Below are 11491 nucleotides of genomic sequence, written 5' to 3' on the forward strand. Positions count from 1 at the left end.
GGTAACTGTGTCGAGTGTTAACGTCAACAGCAGCTGTTTATCTTATCGTGCTCATTGGAAATGTTCAAATACTCTCAAATGGTAAGGTTTAGACTTTAAGATACTTAATTCTGAGAGATATTGATGCAAATACAGTTGAAAAAGGTTATACTGCTATGTACTTTGCTGAATTAAAATCTTTTTTGAAGGGAAGAAAGATATTGCTCTTGAAAAAAAGCTGAAATTCATGTCAAAAGTTGAACTGTTGCATAAGATGCAAGTATATTAGGTCAGCAAACACTGTGTATTTATATTGCCTGTGTACACAAAGTCAATTCTGTTGGAGCGCACGCACACAAAACACAGAAACGGAACACCACCCAAACAGCCAATCGGCATCCTCGTTTCTCCACCGACACAAACAGTTTGTTCATATTCTCATATTATTATTATCATGTATATATTATCTCCTGGGTGGTGGCCAATTGCTGTTTCACAACTTGATAGCCTCTTGTTTTCATTTTATTATCTTTTTGCTGATAACATTCATGACTTTATAAAAGTGAGATGAAAATAGTCCTAAAAATGAGGAACATGAACATTTTTTTGTGGCGTTTTGGTCGTTATCAAACCAATTAGTTCATAAGTTTAAGTGGTGACCTTCTTCACCAAAGTGACCAGCAGATGGCAGACACATTATAGGACATAAAAATCACCCCAATACAAACACAAATACTGTAAATATTTACAAAAATATATAATTAACTAAATATTGTACAGGAACATTAGTTAATTAAGGGTAAGTACTTGTATGTAATTGCATTTGATCAATAATAATAACAACAACAGATGAATAAAATCATAAATAAAAGTAAAATCTTTTTAAAACAATGGATGGACTCTTGTGTAACAGTTATAAAAAAGAAAAGACATTAAAATAATATAAGGTACACAGTATTTTGGATCTGAATAAAGTTCTTTTGAAAAAAAAATACACAAAATTGTAATGTAATAATTTATAAATAATAAAGACATGGAACAAAGTGACACAATTATAAATGATGACAACTTCATGACTAAAATAAAGCAGATACATTTCTTATATAAGAACACACAAACATTGTGTAAACATAGATACAAAGAAAAATAATGGCCATATACCATCCAATTTTTTTTAAACCAAAATATTGTTTGAAATTTGAATACTATATTGTTTCCTGCACAAACACAATTGTAGATAAAAGCTATTTTTTCCCCACACATCTATCGTAAACAATGCCAAGACTAAGCGTCTAAGTGTCCCTCCCGAACAATGACATTATCTATTATTCACAATAATATTTTTATCTTTTATCAGTGTTTGCGTGGGATCAGGAGATTGTTATCAGAACGGATTCCAGCATGCGCTTGTTGACAATAGCATACCAGAAAGGTCAGGGAAGAGTGCGCGTGTGCAATCACCGACTGCTGGAGTCTATATTAACCACCCACGCTTTTGTCACGCCTTCGTCACAGCACACAGGCACACTCAACAACCGCCTCGTTAGGTTAGCTGTCACAGGAGCTTCAGCAACATATTCGTGTTTGGTTTTCAATTGAATGCAACAATATGTTGTGACAAAAAATATGTTACACATCCATTTTTTCAGTTATTTGCTTTAAACTTCCACTATCACGAGTTTTAACACAACGATAGAAACGTGTAAAGAGCATTAAAAAAAAATAATGATCAAGACTCACTCAGATTCGTAACGGTTGAAATTGAGCAATAAAAATAATCGATGTAACCGTTTGCCTCTGCATAGTGGAAACCGATGCTGACATTGAAGGTAAGCGTTCTGGGAGAGGAGTGTTGACTCAATGGAAAACCACATAGACTACTTACCTGCTGTTCCATTTTCTTTTCTGTGCTCAATCTACTAGCTTTTTCGCTGCATAACTGGGATTAAAACTATGTTTTGTGCTTTTTTTGGTTTATTTTAGAAAGATAAAGATAATGGTTGTGGCTGAGTGAATTCCAATCTATCGAAATCTGCAAAATACCCCTCTGAGGTGATAGTGGGACTTTAAAACAACAGTTCCCTTTACAGCTGGTGGTTTTTCCTTTCACAGTTAATGTTCTACAGTTTTCCCATTTTTTTTAAATAGCACCATTCTGTTAAGCACATTAGTTGGGATTTAACAGTAAATTTAAATAGCTTTAAACTGTTTGTTATCTTGTACGGTGTGGGGTTGAAAAAGTACTGGACTAAACTGATAAATACTTTGCCTTCTTGTAGTCACAAGTTAGCATTACTTTTTATGTTGCGAGTTCAACTGAAATTACAGCCACTTTTCCGCCTACACATGTAGCGCACATTCATTAAGGCTATTCTTTTAAAGCCAATTGTTCCTGGTTGGCCTAATAGATTTTGATGCTTTGCAGGGGATCCTGAAGCACAAATGCAAATTCATCTATGCTGCGAGGCGGGCAATTACTACAAAAGTTCTCTTGTGATCTAATTGCGGATAATGGGAGAGTGAAATCAGGATGATAATTGACAGTGATATCCATATCAAAAAGCTCGCTTTTAGCTTGAAGTGTGGCTGCTTACGTCAGCGGTTTTGATTAGAAAAAGAAGCTTGGTAGCGTGAGCACAAATCTCAGTTTCTCTTCCTTTTTTATATACTTACACTTACAAGCAAAAAAAAAATACCCTGCTGAGTGATACATCTACTTGAACATGAGAGATAAAACCTGTACAAGCATTATTAATTCATTCAATGCCAGCCACATTAAAACACACACACAAACCCACCTACCCAACACATTCATATATTGCACATATTTTCAGATTTGAGAAGAAAAACCATCAGTCAGCTCAAATTTTGACAGTGTGTGTGCCACAGGGCTCTTGTCTAAGTCCTCTATTGTTGTGGTCATGTTTATGTTTCTGTCATATTTTCAGATATGGGATCATTTTGATGAGCTATGTTATGCTATCTTCAACTTATGACGTTTCCACTTGGTTTTCTGAGATGTCCCTAAACGCACCGTGTGTTTGACCGGCGAGAAAAATGAAGGGCTGGAGCAATCGGTGAGTTTTTCCCGTGCTTTCGGTTACAAATATTCCATTGAAATCCCCAAATCTGCTCCTACCTTTGAAAAATAATGGTAAATACAGCATCTTCATTTTTTATTTGAATGTATTTCACTTGTATCGTAGAATTTAACTCAGTCGTAAATAGAGGGCTTCCACTTTTAACTACAGAAAATGAAACATACAAAGATGTACGACCAGTTGAAGTACTCAATTTTGTACTTTTCTGTCTGCTAAGACTTTTATCCCATTGGAGATTCTTCTTAGTGACACTGAGGTATAAGGAAAACAATATGAATAGGTGTATTATAAATGTGTTGATTCATTTTAGTGCAGTCATAACATAAATTCAAGCAATTCTGTTGATCCTTGTTCTTCTATTATGATACAATACATTTTAAAAATATATACCTTTTTGAATGCTAGTGACCGGCAACGATGAGGACGTTTTTTTTTTTATTGCCCTGACGCCCTGAAAGCTAAAATGTGCTTCATTAATCATTGTGAGTAGATTTTGAGGGGAAAAATGAGGTGAAAAATATCACCAACGCAACATATAGACACATCTCCTTGAGACGGAGAATGAAAAGTGACTTTTCTCTTAAATGCATTCAAACGGTGAAAAGCAGTGACCTTTAAACATTATCAATAAGTCAGCCAGGTTCAGTGTCACATGTTGAAAAATTGAAAATGAAATTCCCACATGCAAGATGCTATCTATACAGTAGCTTACCATGGCATTTTTTCTTACTGAGATCCAACAATGTCAATCAGGAACAAAGCTTAATCCCACGTTTGCTTGAATAACAAAAATAAACAATGCTATGAAATGGGAAGATAAGGACTAATGTTAACCGGCTGTCACATTTTCTTCTCACAATCTAAAATATTTAATAGAATGGATGGTTTAGTCATTGCTCAGGAAGCAGGAGCATCTTGAGAAATACTGCAGGCGGAACTAATAACTTTAATGAGATCCATAATCCAATTAGGTACTTCATTTGGGATGGCAAATACTTTATTTTCAGGAATAAGGACCAATCATGGTTGCCACTAGTGAAAACAAAAGACAGTAATTAATGTCCTGCTTGAGATTTCCGCCATAACACACAAAATCTCGCTGTAAAAAAAATATATATATATATATATATATTTATGAGGCGTGGGACAAGATAAAAAGAAATTCTGCTTCTTCTATCTATAATTAACTACCGGGGTGCCACAGGGTGCCGAGCTCAGTCCTCTATTGATCTGTAAACTTAAAAAAATGAGGATGGTCTGTGAATTTCAGATCACAAAAATAAATATTTTATAGAAATCACTATTACTCATTCAAATTTTGTCAGCTGCCATGTGCAGAGTAAAATAAATTTGGCTGGTCTATTACAGGGTGACATCTTAAATCTTCATTGTATTCTTTCCCCTTAAGTACGTACATTGCCAGTCAGCAGAATGTTGTAAACGCATCATCAATCACACACATACAGCAACTTGAATTCATTTTCCCATATACCCTACAAATGCTTAGAAAAAAACAGTACAGGCTTGTTTTTGCAATGTTAGCGTCCGTATCTGATGTGTGCTTACGTCCATCGACCTGGCTCGCCTTCCTCCGACTCCGAAACATTTCAGTCTTTGAGAACAAGAAACATGTAATAATGATGAGCTGCTTCTTGCGATCCAATCTTCCAGTTGTAGTGTTTATAAACAAGTTCAAACCAGTATACACACCAAATGATCATCTCTACGGTGCGCTTTCTGACACATGTCGATCGAACCTGTCAGCACATCCCCTTGCTCCATCTCCACTATGAAAATCAAGTGTCAGCATTTATACTCCACACAAAAACAAGGCACTCTGAAAACATACTTTCTATATTCTCAGTTTTCTATCCCTTTACTCCAATAACACGCCAATGTTTAATCCGTTCCTAATAGAACGCAATAATGTTGAAAAATTTGGATTTGATAGGCAACTAGTATTATTGTTGTGGATAAGATGGGGATGCGCAATCATGCTAATGATAATGTTTTTTAGTGATAACTGCTGTTTTGAATTTAAAAATGTATCATTGGGACATTTGTGTCTTCCAGACTGCATTTGATGTTGAAACCATACGTTGTTGTTGTTGTCATATTACTTGGACATGAATTTGAGTTTATTAAGGATAGCCCCTTGAGATTAAACATCTCATCTCCGAGTACAAATTTGATATAAGAGCTCTAGATGGCAGCATCGATCTCCGTATCACTTATTAAACTTAAAATTTCCTGGCTGGCTTTTGTTCCGAATGCATTTCCCAAAATGCACAGGCGACAGGTGCACAAATATTTTACTTTTGATCTCCACTCCGAGTGCTTTCCTGTGATGATTTCAATTTTACCTGCCTTTGATTCATACATCCCCGGCCGACCTAGCCGTCTATTTTAAGGGCCATCTATTGGCTCGGCTCGCCTTCTATGTTTTAAAAAGGATCACACACACCTCATTCAATTAGAGGTATTGAAAGAATTCATTCAGGGAACACACACACATAGAATTTACTCACAATGGATCGCTGAAATGTTTAAAATATACCGGAATAAACTAGAGAGCACTTTCGAGAGTGCAAGCCTCCAAATTCAACTTGACCCTGTGACCTTAGACCTCATTACCCCCAAATGGAATCACCCACCTCTTCCGTTTCATATTACAAAAATCCTGCAAATTTGGAAATGACCTCTTTATTCGTTCTTGCGTTATCTACCATACAAACATCCAAAATAGAATTTGGCCCTGTGACCTTTAACCTCATCACCCCAAAGCGAATGGCCTCACATTACAAACATGTCCTACAAGTTTAATTATAATGTTTTTATTAAATTAAGATGATTGAGTCCTTGTATTCAGCCCAGTTTAAATGGATTTTATATCAATGGCAGTGAATAAGATGGCGGTTAAGAAGGAATTAAACCACCTGTGTCAAAGTGGCGGCCCGGGGGTCAAATCTGGCCCGCCGCATCATTTAGTGTGGCCCGGGAAAGTAAATCACGAGTGCTGACTTTCTGTTTTAGGATCAAATTAAAATGAAGAGCATAGATATATATTAAATTTCCAGATTTTCCCACTTTTAAATCAATAATTGTAATTTTCTAATCATTTTTGTCTGTGTTTTTAGTTCAAGAATTATTTTGTAAAATCTAAAAATATATTTAAAAAAAGCAAAAATAATCATTGTTTTAGATTTATAAAAAACTGAATATTCAGGGCTTTTAATCTAGTTCTTTTAATCCATTTATAAAAAAAATGATCTAAATATTATATCTAAAATGGTCTGGCCCACTTTGAAATCAAGTTGACGTTAAAGCGGCCCGCGAACCAACCCGAGTCTGACGCCCTTGAATTAAACATTTAACCCCAATTTGTAACAGTTAATAAACTCCATCCATCTGCCATCAGGCGTCCTCACAGGTTAAACATTTTTGCTTCATTTTGAATTTATTAGACCCTAGCACTTGACACGCTTTCCCCTGGGAACATTTTGGAAGCCATAATAGAAATTGTGTTGGACCTGAAGTGGCCGGCCGCCGTCTATGCTAATGACTTGGCTCCATTTCCGTGGATATTTGGCAGTCTTAGCCTTCTTTTTGGTTGCTTCCTCACTTTTGGCACGCTCTTAAGCGAGAATTATTGATGGTCAGTCCAAAAGGTGGGATTGGATGGCTTGTGTCAGATTTGTGTGATGGACTCTGCAGTATTGCAGTTTTTTCAAGTGGGTTTAAAAAAATATGGTACATTTGTGGTAACATTTGTTGTCAGAGTTTTGCTTTTTCAAAAAGAAAAACAAACTGGAATTCCACGTAAATAATCACACTATCCATATGCATTATGAAATATTACTTCCGTTAAAATAATCTACTGCAGAATTAGCATTTACTGAATCCTGTCTTTTTACAAGTAACATTAAGGTTGACATTTTTAAAATGCCAAAATACTAAAAAATGAGACTATTTTTTGTAGATGTTGCATTTTAATACCATAAAATGTCAATAAACCTCACTATTATTGGTTTTAGCTTGAAGCCAAACAAACCCAAGAAGCTAATTAGAGTTAGTTTTCCGTGAACAGCATCTTCTGTCACAAACAGATGGGAATTTTGCCACCTGCGACGTTCCATGATTTGCATTCGTTTGTCGAAATATGCGAAAAAGTGAGACGTCAGGACAAGCCCGTCACTGGTCGGCGACTTGTGAAATCTTCTGTCACCATTGTGTTCCTCTCTATATTATTTTCCCGTTCCCCGTTTTACAGTCAGCTGTTGAGATCGTTGAAAGCCGGGTGGAATTTGTCAATAAATTAGTATGCAAAACAAACGAATAAAAGAGCGCCTGTCAAACATGAGCACTAAAACCGTTGGACTCGAATGGCCGATTTAGGCAGACAGCTGGCTATTTACACGCTCTAAGCATTAACCTGAAATACCAACTGTTGTGTTATTAATTGAAATTGCTTATGGCGCCATTTATTCTGTCCAACTCGTTAAGATGCAAGTGGACAAAACGCACCCCCGAGCTGAAGAGAATACTTGAAACTTTTGATCTTTGTATTACAGAGTTCCTACCGTATTGTTAGCCTTTCCCCCCTTTTATTCCATTTTGTTGTACCGTTACCCTGCCTCCCGAAGCTTGGATGAAACTAGAGAAAGTGTGATTTAATGTTCTATATCTTCCAACATTTGGACTTTTTACAATTGTATTCGAAAGTTCAGCCTGTCAACTTCCGTGTGCGGTCGATTGGTCGCCGGTCTTTTGGTCGCCGGTCTTTTGGTCGCGGTCTTTTGGTCGCCCCGACTGCAACAACAGGCGACCAAAAGACCGGCGACCAAAAGACCGACGACCAAAAGACCGGCGACAAAACAAGGTAAAACAACACAGTCTACGCATCAATAAAAGCCAACAATGGCCATGAGCAGTTTCACTGAGCCGACGTGTGAGTGTAGAAGAGTTTGTATGTACATGCATTGTCCCTTTAAGAAGCTACGTCAGTCAGGGTCTTAACCCAAGTTCTCCAACAAAAAACAATAAAAGTCCGGGAAATTTTGAGCTTTTCTTTAGCCTAATAATTACTAGGGCATTAAGTATGACTAAATAGTCATTCGCAGTTTGTATTTAGGGAATTTCAGCAACGATTTAAATGGCGTAGGGTGTCAGCAAGGGTCCAATTGTTTTCACCTTGTGAAACATTCGATCTATGTCTGTTCGTCGATAGCCCAATTGCAAGTTGGCTATCTTTTTGAAGAAAAAAAGCTGCGACTTATAGTCCAGAATGCACCAAAATGAACGAATGGAGGCTTTAAAAAACAAACTTGAAGTGGCTGCCTCTGATGATTGGAAGATATTTCCCCAAAAAGTTTTTTTCTGAGATTTACTAACAGGTTACTCACTGACAACACCATCATTTTCCACCATGCCCCGAGCACTCACTCAGCGATTCGGGTTGTCTGCTTCGTGAGGTAATCACTGGGAATTTTTTTTCTCGCCGTTCCAGCGGGTTGGCACGCCGCACGCTTGCATGTCATTATTATGAACGCTGACAGTGGGAAGTGACTCCCTATAGGGAGCATGCGTACAGAGCTTTGCCGTTCCTTCTATTTATTGATGTCGTCGTGCGCAGCTTCTCATTAATCTCGTCATTCGCATTCATTTCTGAGCAGGTGTTAGAACGGGATAAATTAAAAATAGTTTTGTTTCCCAAATGACATGAGTTCATTTCGCTTGAAGTAAAAACATGACTCGGTTTTGATTTTGCAGCCCTTTTAATTTTTTAATGTTTTCTTGGTATGTCGGACGGAAGTACTTCTTAGTCACAGTCATATTTTAGTCTTTTTATAAATGTTATTAGTGGGCAAAAACGTTTCCAAAATTCAACATTTATTCGGCACAAGGTTTCTTTTTAGAGCACAGGTGACAAAGTGGTGGCCCGAGGGCCAAATATGGCCCGCCGCATCATTTTGTGTGGCCCGGGAAAGTAAATCATGAGTGCCGACTTTCTGTTTTAGGATCAAATTAAAATGAAGAGTATAGATGTATATTACATTTCGTGATTTTCCCCCTTTTAAATCAATAATTGTTATTTTTTCATCCATTTTTTCTGTGTTTTAGTTCAAAAATTATTTAGTAAAGTCTAAAAATATATTTTAAAAAGCTAAATTAAACATTGTTTTAGATCTATAAAAAACTGAATATTCAGGGCTTTTAATCCAGTTCTTTTAATCCATTTATTAAAAAAAAAAATCGAAATATTATATCTAAAATGGTCCGTCCCACGTGAAATCAAGTTGACGTTAAAGCGGCCCGCGAACCAACCCGAGTCTGACACCCTTGTTTTAGAGTGTCATTTTAGTTTCACGATATTTGTTATTATGGCTTTATAGTGAAAAAGTTTTGGGTTCGCCCTACTGCAGGACAGTGTACCTAATATTATGTCCAACATGGCGAACCAAAGTGGCTTGGACGTCCGCCAAAAAGAGAAGCCATTAAAGTAAGGCTGACGTGTTTTAACCTAATGAAAAGAAGCATTTTATGACTTTCCCCTTGTCGGGACAGCGCGTCACTCAACAAGTGGGGCGCTTGATTCTATTTTCATGCTCTGCGTTGACATTCTGCACAAAGTTATCCCCTGTGATCGCACACTTGCAGACTATTGGTCTCCCAAGGGTGCCCGCTCAGCACTTTCTGCAAGATGCCCAACAGAATGGTCGATAAGTCAAATTAGCCTGGCAGCGGATGCTAAGCACGACTCAAATGGGAATATCAATAATACTCATAGAAATGGATGCATTGTTTGTCTTTCCCTTGTAGTATATTTTGGTATGCTATTCATTGTTCAATATGAAAGCCAGCGTTTCTTCTCAACTCATTCACCGTTGTCTCCAAAGTTTTTATTCCATAAAAGCGCGGCATTTTAAATCGATTGTTTCGGCTTTTCTCCATTCATTGCAAGCACTGGACTTGTTATATGGCCCCCAGCTATGTTTGATTGTTCCAAAATGTTCCAAAAAAGAACGTGACTCCAGTAAATAAATGCCCGCGGCTACTATTTGCGAAAAATAGACCACGGACCGAGTTTTCCAACAAACTCCCACTGAAGTTCCGAATATGGTTTATTGCTCCATCATAAACAACTCTCAGCCAAACTGAACGGCGCCACCTGTTTCTGAACTGGACACCCACCATTACACAACAGGAGGCTCGACTAATAATCTCAATCAGGTTTTGATGTATAGGGGGAGCCAAACCCAGAGGGCAGAATGTATCGGAGAAGGTGGGATGATTTGATAAATCCTCTTCCGTGTCGACATATCGATGTGCTGCTGCACAGGATATTTATTTATGTGCTAGAGTTATGAATTTATATATATACGTATCTATATATGTGTGACAGAATTGTCTCCTGTTGCACTGCCGCCATGGCAACAAGGAAGTTCGTCTTCAATCACCTGTCTGTGCAGCGACTCTCCTCTTATGGCTCGGTAACCATCTCTTAGTATTGTGCCGACGACAAATAAGCGCCGAGCCCCCCCGCTGTCGTCTTACCGCTCGACACCCCCGCTATAAATGAGCTGGTTTTGTAATCTGGGCAGATTTCCGCAATATGATTTTGAGCTTGCTTTCAGCATTTATGATTCAGTTGTGGTTGTATGCAGAATGATAATTATGAAGAATTCTGAGCAGTTTGGCTTTTGAGTATATAGTGTACAGGCTTTTCAGGTGTGCTCAGCACGTTTGCAGTACTTTTGTTGGGAAGCTAGCCGGACAGTCGTAGTTCATTTGAGCACATTTTCTCCTCATTAAGCATTTTGACACACTGTTCATCTGCTTTTGTCTTTTTGAGATGTTAGAATATCTAAGACTGATACTACATTGGTGTGCATTTATTATTTGTACACATTGTTCCTCTTATTAGAGGAACACAAGAAGAATACCCGCATTTCTTTCCCTTCTTATCAAGTATTCATGACGTGCCGGAGCTCAGTAAAGAGATCAGAAGAAATACAATAGGCATGCAAATAACCAGACACGACTTTACGAAAAAAGAACATTGTGAAAGACGACTGATTTAGTGGAGAGGCACTTTAGAATAGGCTTCTTCTTAGGGTTGGGATTCTAATTTCGAAAGACATGATTAAAGTGTCCGAATGTCAAAAAAGTAAAAAGGATGATAATGACGTCTGCTTTATTCTGAAGTCGAAGGTTCACCGCCAGACAAATGTGGGATTGAAAATGGAGCTCGCTGCCACCAATTTAAAAAGCCATATGAACAATTACTTTGACATTCTACAGGGCTTTTCCTCATTTGCATACATACAAAGTTCCATCTTCTTGTACTCACAAATTTTATTTAATTCCCCCCTTACCACCCCCAACTCATTATTCATCCGCTGACGGCTAGA

At 37.6% G+C, this 11491-nt stretch overlaps 1 protein-coding gene across 1 annotated transcript in view; it reads left to right on the top strand.

The window, feature by feature from the left end:
- Window positions 1-11491, top strand: part of dlgap1b (discs, large (Drosophila) homolog-associated protein 1b) — a 110712-nt gene that overhangs the window by 5275 nt on the left and 93946 nt on the right. Inside the window, exon 3 of the mRNA XM_077623922.1 lies at window positions 2928-3056. The gene's annotated coding sequence lies outside the window, so the exon portion shown is untranslated. The remainder of the gene's footprint in view (window positions 1-2927; window positions 3057-11491) is intronic.

Source organism: Stigmatopora argus, chromosome 17 (assembly GCF_051989625.1).
Source record: "Stigmatopora argus isolate UIUO_Sarg chromosome 17, RoL_Sarg_1.0, whole genome shotgun sequence".
NCBI classification, from domain to species: Eukaryota; Metazoa; Chordata; class Actinopteri; order Syngnathiformes; family Syngnathidae; genus Stigmatopora; species Stigmatopora argus.